This window comes from Ursus arctos, unplaced genomic scaffold, assembly GCF_023065955.2.
Source record: "Ursus arctos isolate Adak ecotype North America unplaced genomic scaffold, UrsArc2.0 scaffold_9, whole genome shotgun sequence".
NCBI classification, from domain to species: domain Eukaryota; kingdom Metazoa; phylum Chordata; class Mammalia; order Carnivora; family Ursidae; genus Ursus; species Ursus arctos.
The window spans coordinates 47,945,974-47,960,352 of NW_026623111.1; the positions used below are offsets into that span (position 1 = coordinate 47,945,974).

General features: G+C 35.5%; 1 pseudogene; it reads right to left on the reverse strand.

Moving 5' to 3' along the window:
- Window positions 1-10,423: 10,423 nt before the first annotated feature.
- Window positions 10,424-11,296, reverse strand: LOC113262386 (ADP/ATP translocase 2-like; annotated as a pseudogene).
- Between the last annotated feature and the right edge of the window lie 3,083 nt (window positions 11,297-14,379).

Genomic DNA, 14,379 nt, shown 5'->3' on the forward strand with positions numbered 1-14,379 from the left:
TGGTATTGTACTTTCATGTCCATTAAAAACAACTGAAGTATTTCATAAACAAGGAATTATCTAGATCTTCTCCCCCAAAGAGTCTAATTAGATCTGTATCAGGGCTGAGGAATCACCATTTTTTTAAGTGATTTTTTATTATATTAGTCACCATACACTACATCCCCGGTTTCTGATATAAAGTTCGATGATTCATTAGTTGCGTATAACACCCAGTGCACCATGCAATACGTGCCCTCCTTACTACCCATCACTGGTCTATCCCATTCCCCCACCCCCCTCCTCTCTGAGGCCCTCAGTTTGTTTCTCATAGTCCATAGTCTCTCATGTTTCATTCCCCCTTCTGATTACCCCCCCTTTCTTTATCCCTTTCTTCCCCTACCAATCATCCTAGTTCTTATGTTCCATAGATGAGAGAAATTATATGATAGTTGTCTTTCTCTGCTTGACTTATTTCACTTAGCATTATCTCCTCCAGTGCTGTCCATGTTGCAGCAAATGTTGAGAACTCGTTCTTTCTGATAGCTGAGTAATATTCCATTGTATATATAGACCACAACTTCTTAATCGGGAATCAGCATTTTAAACAACCCTGGCTGTTTCTGAAGCAGGTGGCCAGGGACTATAGATTTAACAACTCTGTCACATTCTTTTTTTAACTCTACCGTATTTTAAGTTGCAAATACATTGAGAGGCCTGCCTTTGTGTTTGGGTGTGGGAGCCCAATATAGTTAAAATCACTCTTCACAAGAGAAGGAGAGGCCTCAAGTGGGTGGGGGCTGCGGGAACACATTGACGGAGATATAACTGGGAGGAGAGCAAAATATCAAGAATTTGAGAAATGGGAGTGCTTCCTGAAGTGAAACGAAGTGTTAGAAATTGTTAAAGTCATGGTAGGGCAGGGGATAAAGAAGTTCTAAGAACAGGAATTTATAATGGTTGACTGGAAGGTTTTTTGTTTGTTTGTTTTGGGTTTTGTGTGTGTGTGTGTGTGTGTGTGTGTGTGTGTGTGTGTGGTTTTAATACAAAACCTCCTTTGCTCCACCAAAGCTTTAGTAGAGACCACTGCACATACATATATTGCCTTGTGTGAGTGTTTTTTTTTTTTTTTTAAAGAAATTGAGAAAGATGCTCATCAGTGATGTGCTAGAGCGAGCCTGTACCATCATGGATGACCAATTTTTAAAATTTCAAGGATTTTGTGAGATGATTGTTAAACATAAGCATTAGTAAAAATTAACTTATATAAACTTATAAGCAAGTAAATACCACTAAAAACAAAGTAAGTAATGAGCATATATCACTTTTTAATTATTCTACTATCTTGTACTGTTTATCATTACTTTAAAGATTATTGATGTCAATTGTATCTATCAATTGCATATCTTTTCCCAACTCTGCATTCAGTGACCTGATATCTTCAAATCATCATGGTGGGAAAATTTGCAGCATGGTAATTGTCAAACACTACAGAGAAGACAGGTTTTTTGTTTTGTTTTGCTGTTGGAGAGCTGGTTTTAAACATTGACCAACACACCACTTAGTGGACTATTTTCCTTCTTCCCTCCATCCCTTCCCTCTATCCCATTTTGCCTTTCCTCCCTTCCTTCTTCCCTCCCTTCCTTCCTTCTTTCCTTTTTCTGTCCTTCTTTCCTTTCCTTTCTTTCCTTTTTTGCCCATCTAGTATTCATACTCCTTTCCTATGGCTATAATATGCCTATTTTGCTTCTGGGGATTACCTACTTACACTAATGGTGTGTCTGCTTTGGATGACATGATACAGTTTGGATGACATGATACAGTGAATAATAGGATTTAGGGTAAACCAATCCACACATTCTGTCCTCAGCCACAGATAAATCAAGGAAATATACTTGACTCAAGTCAGGCTAGTCACAGTTGAAACTTCTGCTTGAAATTCCAGGATTTCTATCAATCTCTTCCTCTGAATATAAATCTCCAGGGTAATAGCTTAGTGGTTGCTGGAATTAATTTAGTGGCTAAGAGGGAAGATGGCTTGAGAATGAAGCCAAGACTGAAAAAGGAACTAAGAGCACAGAAAGTAAAGTGGGCCCTGATCATATCATTTGAGCCCTAGATTAAGCTACATCTGGACTATTCACCTCCTTGAGCCAATAAATTGCTTTTTTTCTCATTAAGTACATTTGGGAGTGCTTTTTTGCATTAGTTATATAAAACTTTTAACTGAAACAGACTGAGCCTTGTGTTTTGGTCAAAATAGTACAGAACAGAGATCATTCCTATGGGCTGGTGAGATAATCCACAAAGTGAAGAAGGAAGAATTCAGACAAAGTCTGTGGTGATGGCAAGGATACAGGTGTGGAAAAAACTGAGCTTTCAGACTTAACAACTGGTAATGATCAAATTACTTACTATGCTTAACTTTACTCTCCATTAGTACTTGGCCTTTTAATAGTAGTTACTTTTCATTTTATTCTTATGCACTTACAGAACCTATATTTCTTGGTTCATTTTATGTATTTTGTCTGAAGAGTTAATTAAAACAGAAATTTCTTGAAGCCAAAATCTGTATTTTTTTTTGTTGTTTAGCTTTTAACTTGACATCATTGAGTGTTCAATAAATGCTGTTGACTGACTCACTATATCTTATTGCATCTTAGAGATATTTAAATTTCAAAATTGTCCTGTGTTTCCATTATTTATTATAGGCCTCCTTTGAAAATTGTATATAACCCTAAAGTGCTTCAGTGATAAAATGGATAATAAATTGGGCAAATTAGATCAATAACCTCTATCTGTGATAACTTATAAAGAAGGAGCTTAAGGGAAATGATAGAAAATAAATTTTCCTATTAAGAAGTTCATGCATTAAGTGGGACTTAAAATAGTTTATTCCTTGGGTGACCATACATTCTAGTTTGCCTCTTATGATAGTGAAATTATTAATAGTACTCCCTTCTCAATAACATCTAGTTTGGATGAGAAATTACATTGCCTTGTCATTATTCCAATAGTTCCCAAATGTGGATGATGATCTGAATTCTGTGGGGACAGTATTTTTAAATGTATAAAAAATAATGTAAAACACAATAACAGTAACCCCTATACCCACAACCAAAATTTGACAAATGTTAACATTTTGCCATATTTTCCTTAATCATTTCTTTTTAAGAAAAAGCAATACCACAGTTAGAATTAAAGAACATCTTATACCAGTTCCACTATCTTATCAGCCTCCCCAGAGATGAGCTCAAATTGTTGGCACATGTCCTGACTGTGCCTGCATTTATAATTTGATTATGTATATATTAAAGAGTTAGATTATAGTAATTTGCATTTAGGTTAGTACTGTTTATGGAAAAGTTACTAAAACAAACAAAAACCACAATATATGCTATTATGGGAACATTTTTAAAAATGTGGATTTCTGAGCATGTTTCTGGTATATTAACTCAATGTTTTGGGCTTTGGACCAGAAATATACATTGACCCCAAAATGATTCTGCTATTACAACAGCTTTGGAAAATTTGATTACTGTCATATCCCACACTAATTTACAATGTTTATTTAGATTTAAAATACCTAGGGGCGCCCAGGTGGTTCAATCAGTTAAGCGTTCAACTCTTGGTTTCTGCTCAGGGCATGATCTCATGGGTCCTGAGATAGAGCCCTGGGGAGGCTCTGTGCTCAGTGGGGATTCTCTCCCTCTGCCCCTCCCCCACTTGTGTGCACTGGAGTGCATTCTCGATTTCTCTCTCTCAAATAAATAACCTTTAAAAAAATATTTGGTTTAATGGGCTAGAGATTCAGTATTGAATATGAGCACTAAACATCTCAGGATGAAATCTGACAACCTAAACAGGTCAATTTTTCAGTGATCTTTTAAAATATATTGGTATATTTTCCCTGTAGAATATTAGTATATTAGTCTCACATTCGTTTTCAGGGGTGAGATAACTATGGAATTTATACTTATTATTTCAATTCCCAAATGACAGTGAGCCAACTAAATTGTGTAGTAGTTAGCACAAGACACACATTTAGCACAAATTTTTAATATATTAAAAATTAAATTTAAGGAATACTTACATGATTAAGAGCTGATACATAACTGGATTTCCGAGAAGGCCCAAAACGTTTTGGAAACCATTAACTGATTCAGAGACTAAAGGTAGAGAATATACTCTTAACATAGTGAATAAAGAAAGGATGATATGGAAGGCACCAACAATGGGCTTTTAGAGTAGAAATAATGAAAGTAGAACATAAACTATAAACCTAAGTAAATTACAGATTTTTGGTATGCACTGAAAGGTATCTTATTTCAAAGAGTTTGCTAAACTTATTAAAATCTTTACGGTATTATATATTTGACTGATTGAGTGTTTGGTCTTTCTTTAATCAAAACTAACTCATCTGGTGTGCTATGATTATATGAGTGTTTATACAATTGACCTTGAGCCCTAAAGCAAATTGTGGATTTATTTCTTACAATGGTACTAATGGTAGAAAACAATTTAGAAGATAAACTTTGAGACTCTGCCAGAAAATTTCAAGTGGCATATTTTAAATATTTACATGTGTATTTACATGAGACTTCATTGATAAGAGTCTCACCACCATCCTTCATCAATCAGGCGTCAATCAGAGTTAATTGGAAAGACAGGGACACATTCCCAAAATTTCATCAAAAGATTTAACAATGTCACTCTCTGTTTCTAAAAGTTACAGTGAATTTGGCACCTCATCTTTTTACTTAGTCTTTTGGAGTCTAAAGATAATAGAAAGGGAATAATGGAATGGATAGGATAATTTGGGAAGAAATTGTGTTTGCAACCGAGCTATCAAATAAATCACCCTCTAAGGGAGACAACAATAGAAAAGATTTTGTTCTAGCAATTGGATAAAGATAAGCATTCAAAATGAGACAACCAGGGCTGGGGGTAGATAATAGCTTGTCCATCAGGGGCAATGTTGCCAATTAATGCTAATAGCATATAGAATTTCACAATATTGCCGCTGGCCATGCTTAGAATATTGTTAACATCAGTATGCCTATCCTTTATTAAACATCTAGAATGAAAAGGTGGGGAAAAATTGAATCAAACTTCTTTATTGAAGGTAAAGGAGATTTTAATGAGAATCACTCTAAAAGTGCTTTAGAAGAGAAAAAGAGATGGCTTCACTGTTTTCTTTATTATGCAGAGAGTCCTCAATTGTGGACTGACAAAAGTTTTGACCCCATTAACCTACTAATTAAATATTACAAGTGCCTGGGTCTGTTTGAGCACTGGAGATACAGAAGTGTTGAGGCAGTTGAGGCCACTGCCAATTACAGTACCCCATGGTAAGCATGCAGGATGCTTTGAGAGCATGTAAGAAAGTTATTTAACTCAGGCTTAAGGGTTAGGAAATCTTGCCAGTGAGAGACACCTCACTGAACTGAAAGAACGGTTTTGAGTTAAGCTAAAAGAGTGGTGATGGCAGCATTAAGGTTCCTGGTAAATTTAACGGCGTGCACAAAGACCTGTAGTAAGGATAATATGCTTAGATAACTAAAAGAAGTTTGGTTTGATAGAATCTATGAGGAGCAGCAAACCAAAGTAGTTAGGAACATAGCTGATAAATCATGCAATGTTAGATAATTGAATTTTATTATAGAAACCTTGAGTAGATATTGAGGACCAGGCACGATAAGGCTTGGGTTTTAGAGAGATTTCTTCAGGGAAAATGGATTAGATGAAGGCACAATGAAGTCAGGGGGAGATTTCAGTGGTCCAGATGAGTCTAGACAAGGGTAAGAGTACTAGGCAGGTTTGACAGATTTCAGGGATAGTACTGATAGACCTGGGTGATTAACTGGATGTGGTCAATGATGAGGGAGCAAAAGGAACTAAGAGTAACATCCATGTTGAATGTTTCTGTAGGTGGGTGGGACTATAATATAGAGGTGCCCTTGAATGTGGTAGAAATTATCAAAGCAGAAGATTATTTGAGAAAATAAAAATTAAGTATAAGTCAAATCTTTGTGACAGGAGTTAGTTGCATTTAGAATCTGATGTTCATAGGAGTTTCTTGGGCTGGGATTAGTTTCATGAGAATAACTAAAATTTAGATATTAACTAGAATTTTAAGAGTGAGTGAGATGTCTCAGTATATAAAAAGAAAAAAGATAAAGACTCAGCATAGGCTTCCCCTGAGATAAACTAACAAAAGCATTTCTAAAAAAGGAAAAGCCTAGGGATTTGGAACGAAGAGTTGAAGTTAGAAAATGCCAGAACAATCGGGACATGTAGAGAGATTTGTTTGTTACAGGGTGGGGCTGCCACAGAATGGCATGAGGAGGGAGGGTCAGTTAGATACGGGGAGACATTGAGTTGCAACAACTAAATCAGCTTATGTCTATGATACTAAGATCAGAGCAGGAAGCCTGTTGAGATTACCTGAACCCATGTTCTGAAAGGAGTACGTCCAGTGGTTCCCTGGCAGATGAGTTTGATGTCCTGGTCTCCCACAGGTGCTTTATTTTCAGAAACTATGTAAAACTTTGACAAACACTAGAACCAGAATTCTGATAAACAGAATCAATTTCATATTTCCATTGGTGTGGTTTCAGTATTTCAATGGTCACAGTCTAAAGAGTGTGTCTTTAAAAAAAAAAAAGTGTGTGTCTTTTTATGAAGAACAGGATAGCAAAGCCATCAGGCAACAAATTTCAGAGATTTAGTCAGTCCTATGAATTTTTAATATAAGGGGTTGAATGATTTTATTAGAAATTATGACCACCAAGATTTTCATGTTTTCCCTCTTTCTGTTTATAATAACACAAAATAGGATTGGTATTTTTGTTCTTTACTCTTAGTATTTTTTTTAAAAAGATTTACTTATTTATTTTAAAGAGAGAGAGAGAGAGAGCAGGAATGGGAGGGACGGAAGGAGAGGGAGAGAGAGAATCTCCGCATGAGCTCGGAGTCCGACTTGGGGCTCTGTCTCACGACCATGAGATCATGACCTGAGCCGAAACCAAGAGTCAGATGCTTAACTGCACCACCCAGGTGCCCTACTCTTAGCATTTTTCCTAAAATTTTCTGAAATATATGAATTTAAAAATCACCATTCTTCAGTAACATGTATTTTTTAAAAAGTAATAATAATCATCACCCAAGAATCATTTTTGTTGTGCTGCTCTTTGAGAATCTGAGTAATAATGACACTGGAAAATATATGGGAACTTAAGTTTGCCAATGAAAGTTTTAGTTCCTAAAATACATTGTGCTTGAAGATGAGATCTGCTTCCACATAAAAAAGAAGTTTTCTAAATCATTTTTAAATTATAATTCACACTTTGATCTTACATTTCCAGTTTATCTTTTGAAATGTGCATTGTTGTTGACAACAGACTGTACCGCCTATCATAGCTTAAATCAAGGGACTTATTATTTGTATTATCTGAGAATTAGGCATGAAGTTTTCATTTCTTATAAGTGTATAATAGGGAGATAAAGATACTTGTGTTTTCAGATTAGTTGGCACAGCAACAAATACTAGAACTGATCTGTGAAACTAATGAGACTCTGACAGATATTTTCGCTGAAAATTAATATTTTGTTTTGCTTTTTACAATAGACTATATTTCTGTTTCCTCCAGTATATTTAAATGAACTCTTCTGTTCCTTGCAAGAAGCATTAATAGTTTATGTATGAAATTATATATTAATATTTAGACCCAACAAATTTCTTGCATTTGTTGTCTTGGTGTATAAATTAGGACAGAAACCCACTGTGACTGACCAAAGTAAAAATTGAACTGCAGAGACCCAGTGGCTTATTTTGTTCTTACGTAAAGTTGGATGCAAGTCAAGCAGCCTTTCTTCATCTTTAGGCTGCCCCATGTGCAACACATGGCACCTGGGATACTGCTCTAAGGAAGAGAAGGAACGCCAGTGGTAAACTACCTTGGCCAGGAAGGATCATTGCTTACTTCTGTTGATGGTCCATTGACCAGAACAGGTTAAATAACTGCAACTTACCTACAAAAAGGCTGGGGAAAGCAGAGAAAAACAAGAAATACTTACTGAGCACTGACTGCTTTGGGCACACTATGGGGTTCATAGAACTGGAGGATAGTTAAAGAATCCAGATTCTAGAAAGCCTGGAACAAGGGGATCTGGGAAAGCAGGGATCTCGAGGAAGGAAATAAGTCCTTGGAGAGCACACAACCTTCTGCTCTCTTCTGACTCTTTCTTGCTTGGATCACTCACCCATGTAATTGTAATGATTTCTTGTGTTATTAAATTGATTTATAGGAACTTTTTATGTATACTGGATATGAGTCCTTTTAAAATTATGTGTTGCCTGTATATCTTTGCATTCTTTGGCTTGGTATTTCACTACCTTAATTTATTAGTAAACTAATTAATTTGATGAACTAATATTCTTAATTTTATCATTTTCCTTGATAGTATTATATGTAACTTATTTAAAAGCTATTTTTTGCATAAGAATATGAAGATATTCTATATTATTTTCCCAGAAGATTATTTTCCTTTTATATTTATATCCACAACCTCCATGAAATATTTTTTTGTAGGCTATGAATATAAATCCAATTTTTCTTTTTACTATTTAAGAATATCCAATTTCCCAGCGTCATACTTTGAAAAGAGTATCCTATATTCATTGCTCTACAGTGTAGGTTTTTTAAAAAATCAAGTGTTCTTTTAAATAATGCACAGGTCACTTTTTCAGTTCTGTTCTATTAATCTATTTTTCTATCTTCATGCTAATACCACATATAGTTGTACAGCTTTATAAGGCTTAAAATCTGGGGAGGCAAGTTTTACCACTTGTCTTCTTCAAGGGCTTCTTTGGCTATCATTGGCCCTTAAACTTTCTATTTGAATGTCAGATTATGTTTGTCCTATCACTCATTCTTTCTCTCACTCTCTCTCTCACACACGCACACGCACGTGCACACACACATACATTCTATTGAGATTATTGGGAACGTGTTGAATCTGTGGAACCTAGTTGATAATGGACACCTTTAAAGAATTAAATCTATAAATACATGAACGTGGTATATCCTATTATTTTGTGGTCTTTTATTTCTGTCAATAAAAGTTCAATTTTATTAATAGAGGTCTTGCACATCTAATTCCACGTTTATTCCTAGATAGTTGACTAATTTTTAAATGATTTTCTATGATATTCTCTGTAGCACTGTATTTTTATAGACATTCTATCAGATTAAGAAATTTTCCTTCTATTCCAGTTTGCTGAAATTTGGATTTTATTAAATATTTTTGCATATTTTGAGATTATATGATTTTCTCTTTATTAATGAAGAAAAATGCAGCTTTGAATCTACCTCACATTCTTGGAATTAAATGAACTTGGTTGTAATGTTTTACCATTTTTTACATTACTGTTTTTAGTTTGCTAATTTGTTTAGGATTTTTGCTTGGGGTTGTGATTGGCCTTTAACTTATTTCTTTTACTGGTTTTCTCACCTTTTTTTTTTTTTTTTTAACTTGCAGTTGGCTAAACTCATTAAGTGAGTTTTATTCTAATCTTTGAAAAAGAACATGTACTGGTATTCTCTTTCTTAAGTGTTTGGTAACATTTATCAGAGAATCTCTCTTGGCACAGATTTTCTCATTCAGTTTTAAGTTATAGATCCAGTGTCTCCCACAGTTAAATTCAGATTTTCTGTATCTTTTGTGTCATTTTTGATAAATTATGAAATTACCATGAACTTAATATATATTCATTTGAAATAAATTTGTTATGAAATTGCTTATAATTTCCTTATTAGTTTCCTAATGACCATAGGATCTGTAGTGAGGACTTTTCTAAGCCCAATACTGCATATTTGTAGCTCCTCTCTTTTTCAACTTCACTAGAGGTTTGTGGATTTTATGTTTAGTGGATTTTTTTCCCAAATAAGCTACTTTTTATAGGACCCACAAAGTATATTTTATTCATATATATATAAATTATATATATTCTACTTTATCTCTGCTTTTTTTTTTTACTTTGTTTCAGTCTATTTTATTCTTTATTTTCCAATTTTGAGATGAATGCTTGACTCACTTTTTCCTCTTTCTTAATATATATACATACATGTTATGTGTTTTCAGAAGAAACACATCTTCAAAAGAACACATTTTAGTTCATCTTCCTTTTTCAAAATATTGCAGATATTTTTTATTTCTTCAAATTTATCAGGAGTGACTGAAATAAAAAATATAATTGAGTCCCATCATCATGTAAATGGCTTTAAGAGACAGCTGGTCAGATGAATATTATTGCTTCTCATTTTCAATCAGTAAATAGTTGCCATTGATAAATAGCTAGCAGTCCGTCAGGAATGCTCAAGTTATGTTATATAATACAACATGACTGTTCACAGGGTGGGGGAGAGAACTAGGAAATAACTTATGCCAACTTCTTGATTTTGTCATACAAGATAAGCACAAAGGCACCACTCATGCCCCCAAGAACATTGGACCATGTCCCTTTGAAAAAAGCTTTGGCCCCTTCATCATGCTCAATCTTCCCCCAGCAGTCAAGCATGTCAGTTACTTTGTGTCCTGACTGCATCATCATTTGGCGATGAACAGTGTCAAATGGATAGGAAGTCAGCCCAGCAACCACTCTGACAGGTTCTGTGATCATCCAGCTGATGAAGTTGTGCGTATTCTTGGCATCTAGAAGCACTTCCTTTGCAGTGTCATAGATACTGAAGTAGGCAGCTCAGTAGGTAATGCCATGCACAGTCACATTAAAGCCTTGGTACAAGCCCTTAATCCCAAAAAATGTATAGATCTCAACCAGCTAGTCTCTTCAGAATCCCCTTTCAGCCCCAGCTTTGCCCACATCAACTGCTAGACTGGTACGGGCAAAATTAAGAGGTACATAAAACACAAGGATGTGACCCCAGGGGTACCACCTAACATCAGATTCCCTGTGAAGTAGGGCCAAAACTGGGTTCTCTTGTCCACACCACCTAGGAAGTTCTGCTTGATTTATCTTTGAAGGTGAAGTTAAGAGCTTGGGTGGGCAAGTGTCTGGTGACATTGGCCAGGTTACCATGCTAGAAGGACAGGGCTTCATGCTCCTTGGGGGTGTGAACCATGCAGTCTATAATGCCCTTGTATTGCTTATCTGCATGATTTGCTTGCGGGCTTGCTGCACCCGTAGCAGAAGCTTGACCCACTGGAAGTGTGCTGCCATGGCCTTGGAGATGGCCAGGGCCATTCTACCTGCTGGGAAGTCCTTGGTGAGGACAAGGTCCCTGGCATCTGTCATGTTGAAAGGAAAGAGGAGATGGGCAACTGGGGGCTGTGATAGGAACCAGCCGGGACTCCAGAACTCATCTTCTAACTTTGATATCTAGTATTTTCATTTTCAATAATATTAAAATATGTTTTAAATTTTCCATTATGATTTCCAAACATTTGGATATTTTTACTTTTTGTTATTGATTTCTAGTAAAAGTTTATTATGGGCGGAAAATAAACTTTTCAATTCTTTGAAATATTTTGAGACTTGATTTATAGGCCAGTACACAGTCAATTTTTGTTTTGTTTTTAAAGTTTTTACTTATTTATTTTAGAGAGAGTGCATGAATGGGAGGAGGGGCAGAGGGGGAGGGAGAGGGAGAGAGAATCTTAAGCAGACTCCACGCAGAGCCCAGGAGCCCAACACCCTGTCATCCCACAACCCTGAGGTTATGACCTCAGCAGAAACCTAGAGTCCCACCCTTAGCTGACTGAGCCACCCAGGCACCTCACAGTCAGTTTGTTTAAAAAAGGTTTCATGTGTACTTGCCCAGCAGGTGCATTCTGCAGCTGTTTCATTATCATGGTGGTTCAAATATTCTGCTTTTCCCCAGTTCTTCTGTTATGTACCTAGGGAGAGATATTAAAAGCTTCCACTATCATCATAGATTTTCCATTTATCCTTGTACTTATGTCAATATTTGCTTTTTAATATTCAAGGCCAGTTATTAGATTTAAGAAATTAAAATGTTTATGTGGTCCTGGCAAATTAAACTCTTATTATGAAGCGATCCTCTTGATTTCTAATAATGCCTTTGCCTTAATTCTGCTGTCTACTAATATTAATATATCTATGCCAGCAATCTGTAGCTCTTTGTATAGTAAATTTTTTCTAGCATTTAACTTATAAATCTATATCCTTTATGTTTAAATTATTAATGTTTAAATATTTTTCTATAAACAATAGGGATTTAAAAATACAAGTGACAATTTTTAAAAAATAGAACATTACTTTTTATACTAAAAGTAATTTTTGAATTTAGACTTTATAGTTTTTATCGCAGTGTGTTTTCATTTGTTCTATGTTTATTTCTCTTCTTCCCATTTTTTGAAATCACTGCATCATTTTTTACCCCTGCTGGATTAGTTTAAAGATACGATCAATTTCTGTTTAGTTGTTATTACAGATATTACCATATGCTCCCACGACTTATCAAAGCCCTAGGCTGATAAATTGTTTTGCTCCTCCCAGGTAATATAAGGACTATAGAGCAGTTTAACTTCCATAAAACCCCACCAGCCATGATTGTACTACATTTACTATGCTCTCTCAAAGAGTGTTTTTCTGCCTGAAAAACTTTCTTTGATATGTTGTTAAGGTTGGGGCTGCGGGTGTTAAATTCACCAAGTTGGTTTTTTGTTTTTGTTTTTCAACCTCAAATTGTCTTTGTCTAGCCTCATTCTTGAAAAGTATTTTCCCCACATACTGAATTTTAGGTTGGTAAGTTATTTCTCTGAATCCCTTGAGAGAAAATTTTATGACATCCGGTTTCTATTCTTGCTCTTGAGAAGTCAGCTAAACATCTAATTGCTCCTTTTTTGGAGGTAATCTTTTTTTCTGTAATTGCTTCTACCTTTTTGTTTTGTCTTATCTTTTCTCCCCCTGTACTTTTTGTGTAATGTGGTATGTATAGATTTTGTTTCATTTACCTTCTTGAGATATAACAGACTTCTCATCCATAATTTCATCAAAAATTGCATACCACATTGTACTCTCCAAGATTCTAATGAAATCGTCATTACAGCTTTTATCTTTATCCTACATGTTTCTCTCTCTTTTTTATTTCCTACTCTTTTTGGATGCTCTGTGCTTCATTTTAGTTAATTTCTTATTTTTTTCCTCTTAAATTAATTGTCTTCTCAGTTGTCTCAGTCTATTGACTGTAGCATTTATCATACTCGTCTAGAAATTCTATTTGATTTTTTTTCAGATCATTCAATCATTTTATATAATTGCTAGTTTCTTGCTTAAATATTCAAGTGTGACATTCCTCTTTATATTTTTTAAAAGAATGTTTATCTGGGAGACAGGGAATGAGTGGAGGGAGGGGAAGGGGGGAAGGGAGAGAATCCTCAAGCTGACTCCCTGCTGAACACAGAGCCTGATGTGGGCTTGATCCCTGGACCCCGAGATCATGACCTGAGCCAAAATCAAGAGTTGGACACTTAATGGACTAAGCCACCAGGCACCCACCTCTTTATTTTTAAACATCACAAGCATAGCTGTTTTATAGTCTAGTTACAGGTTACTACAGTGTTTATAGTTCTTCTGTCTCTGTGTCTTCCCCCAACCCCACTGCTTATTTGAACAAAAAATTATAATAATTTTTTGATGATAAGATATTGTTTTCTTCCTTCAAGAACGATTCCAGACACATAAGGACACTAAGAAGTCAGTTTCTCCTTAATCTGATTTCAAATTTGAGGTTTTCTGGTCCATCCAGATGATTTGAATGCTGGGTACAGTAGGGATAGTTTAATTCCAGTTAATCCTCTAGGGTATAACCATTTCAGTATCTGCTTAGGGTGGTGGGGATGATTTAGTAGTTCCCCAACTAGAGACCAAGTAGATCAAGATTTTTGATCTCCTGAGTCTGTGAGGCTATAAATTTTTCAGCTCAGCCTCCTGATCTCATCTTTGATAAAGAAGAAGACCTTAGAGGAAAAGCAGCCTGAGTATAGGACTCACTTCACTTCTCTGGATTCCAAAGAATCTGGTTTTACTCAGCCTGCTAATTCTTACGAACTTATTCTTACCTAGTAAAACAAGAATTTTGTTTTTAATTTGTCCTACTTGTAAAGTTGGTTTCAGCAGGAAGGTTGGCCAAAATTACCTGGATACTCATTATTGAAAGTGGAATTATTTTGGAAAATTTAATTTTCCTTTTGCAAAGTGCTCAGGCATTACAGGGACTCATTGACATCTAGGGATCTTAGATATAGTTTGTATCCTTACAAGGACCCAGGTCCTTAACTTCTGCTTCCATAGGCCAGTGAAATCTATCACAGGAAAACCATTGAATCAAGATCACAGTCAGTAGCCCCTAAGAC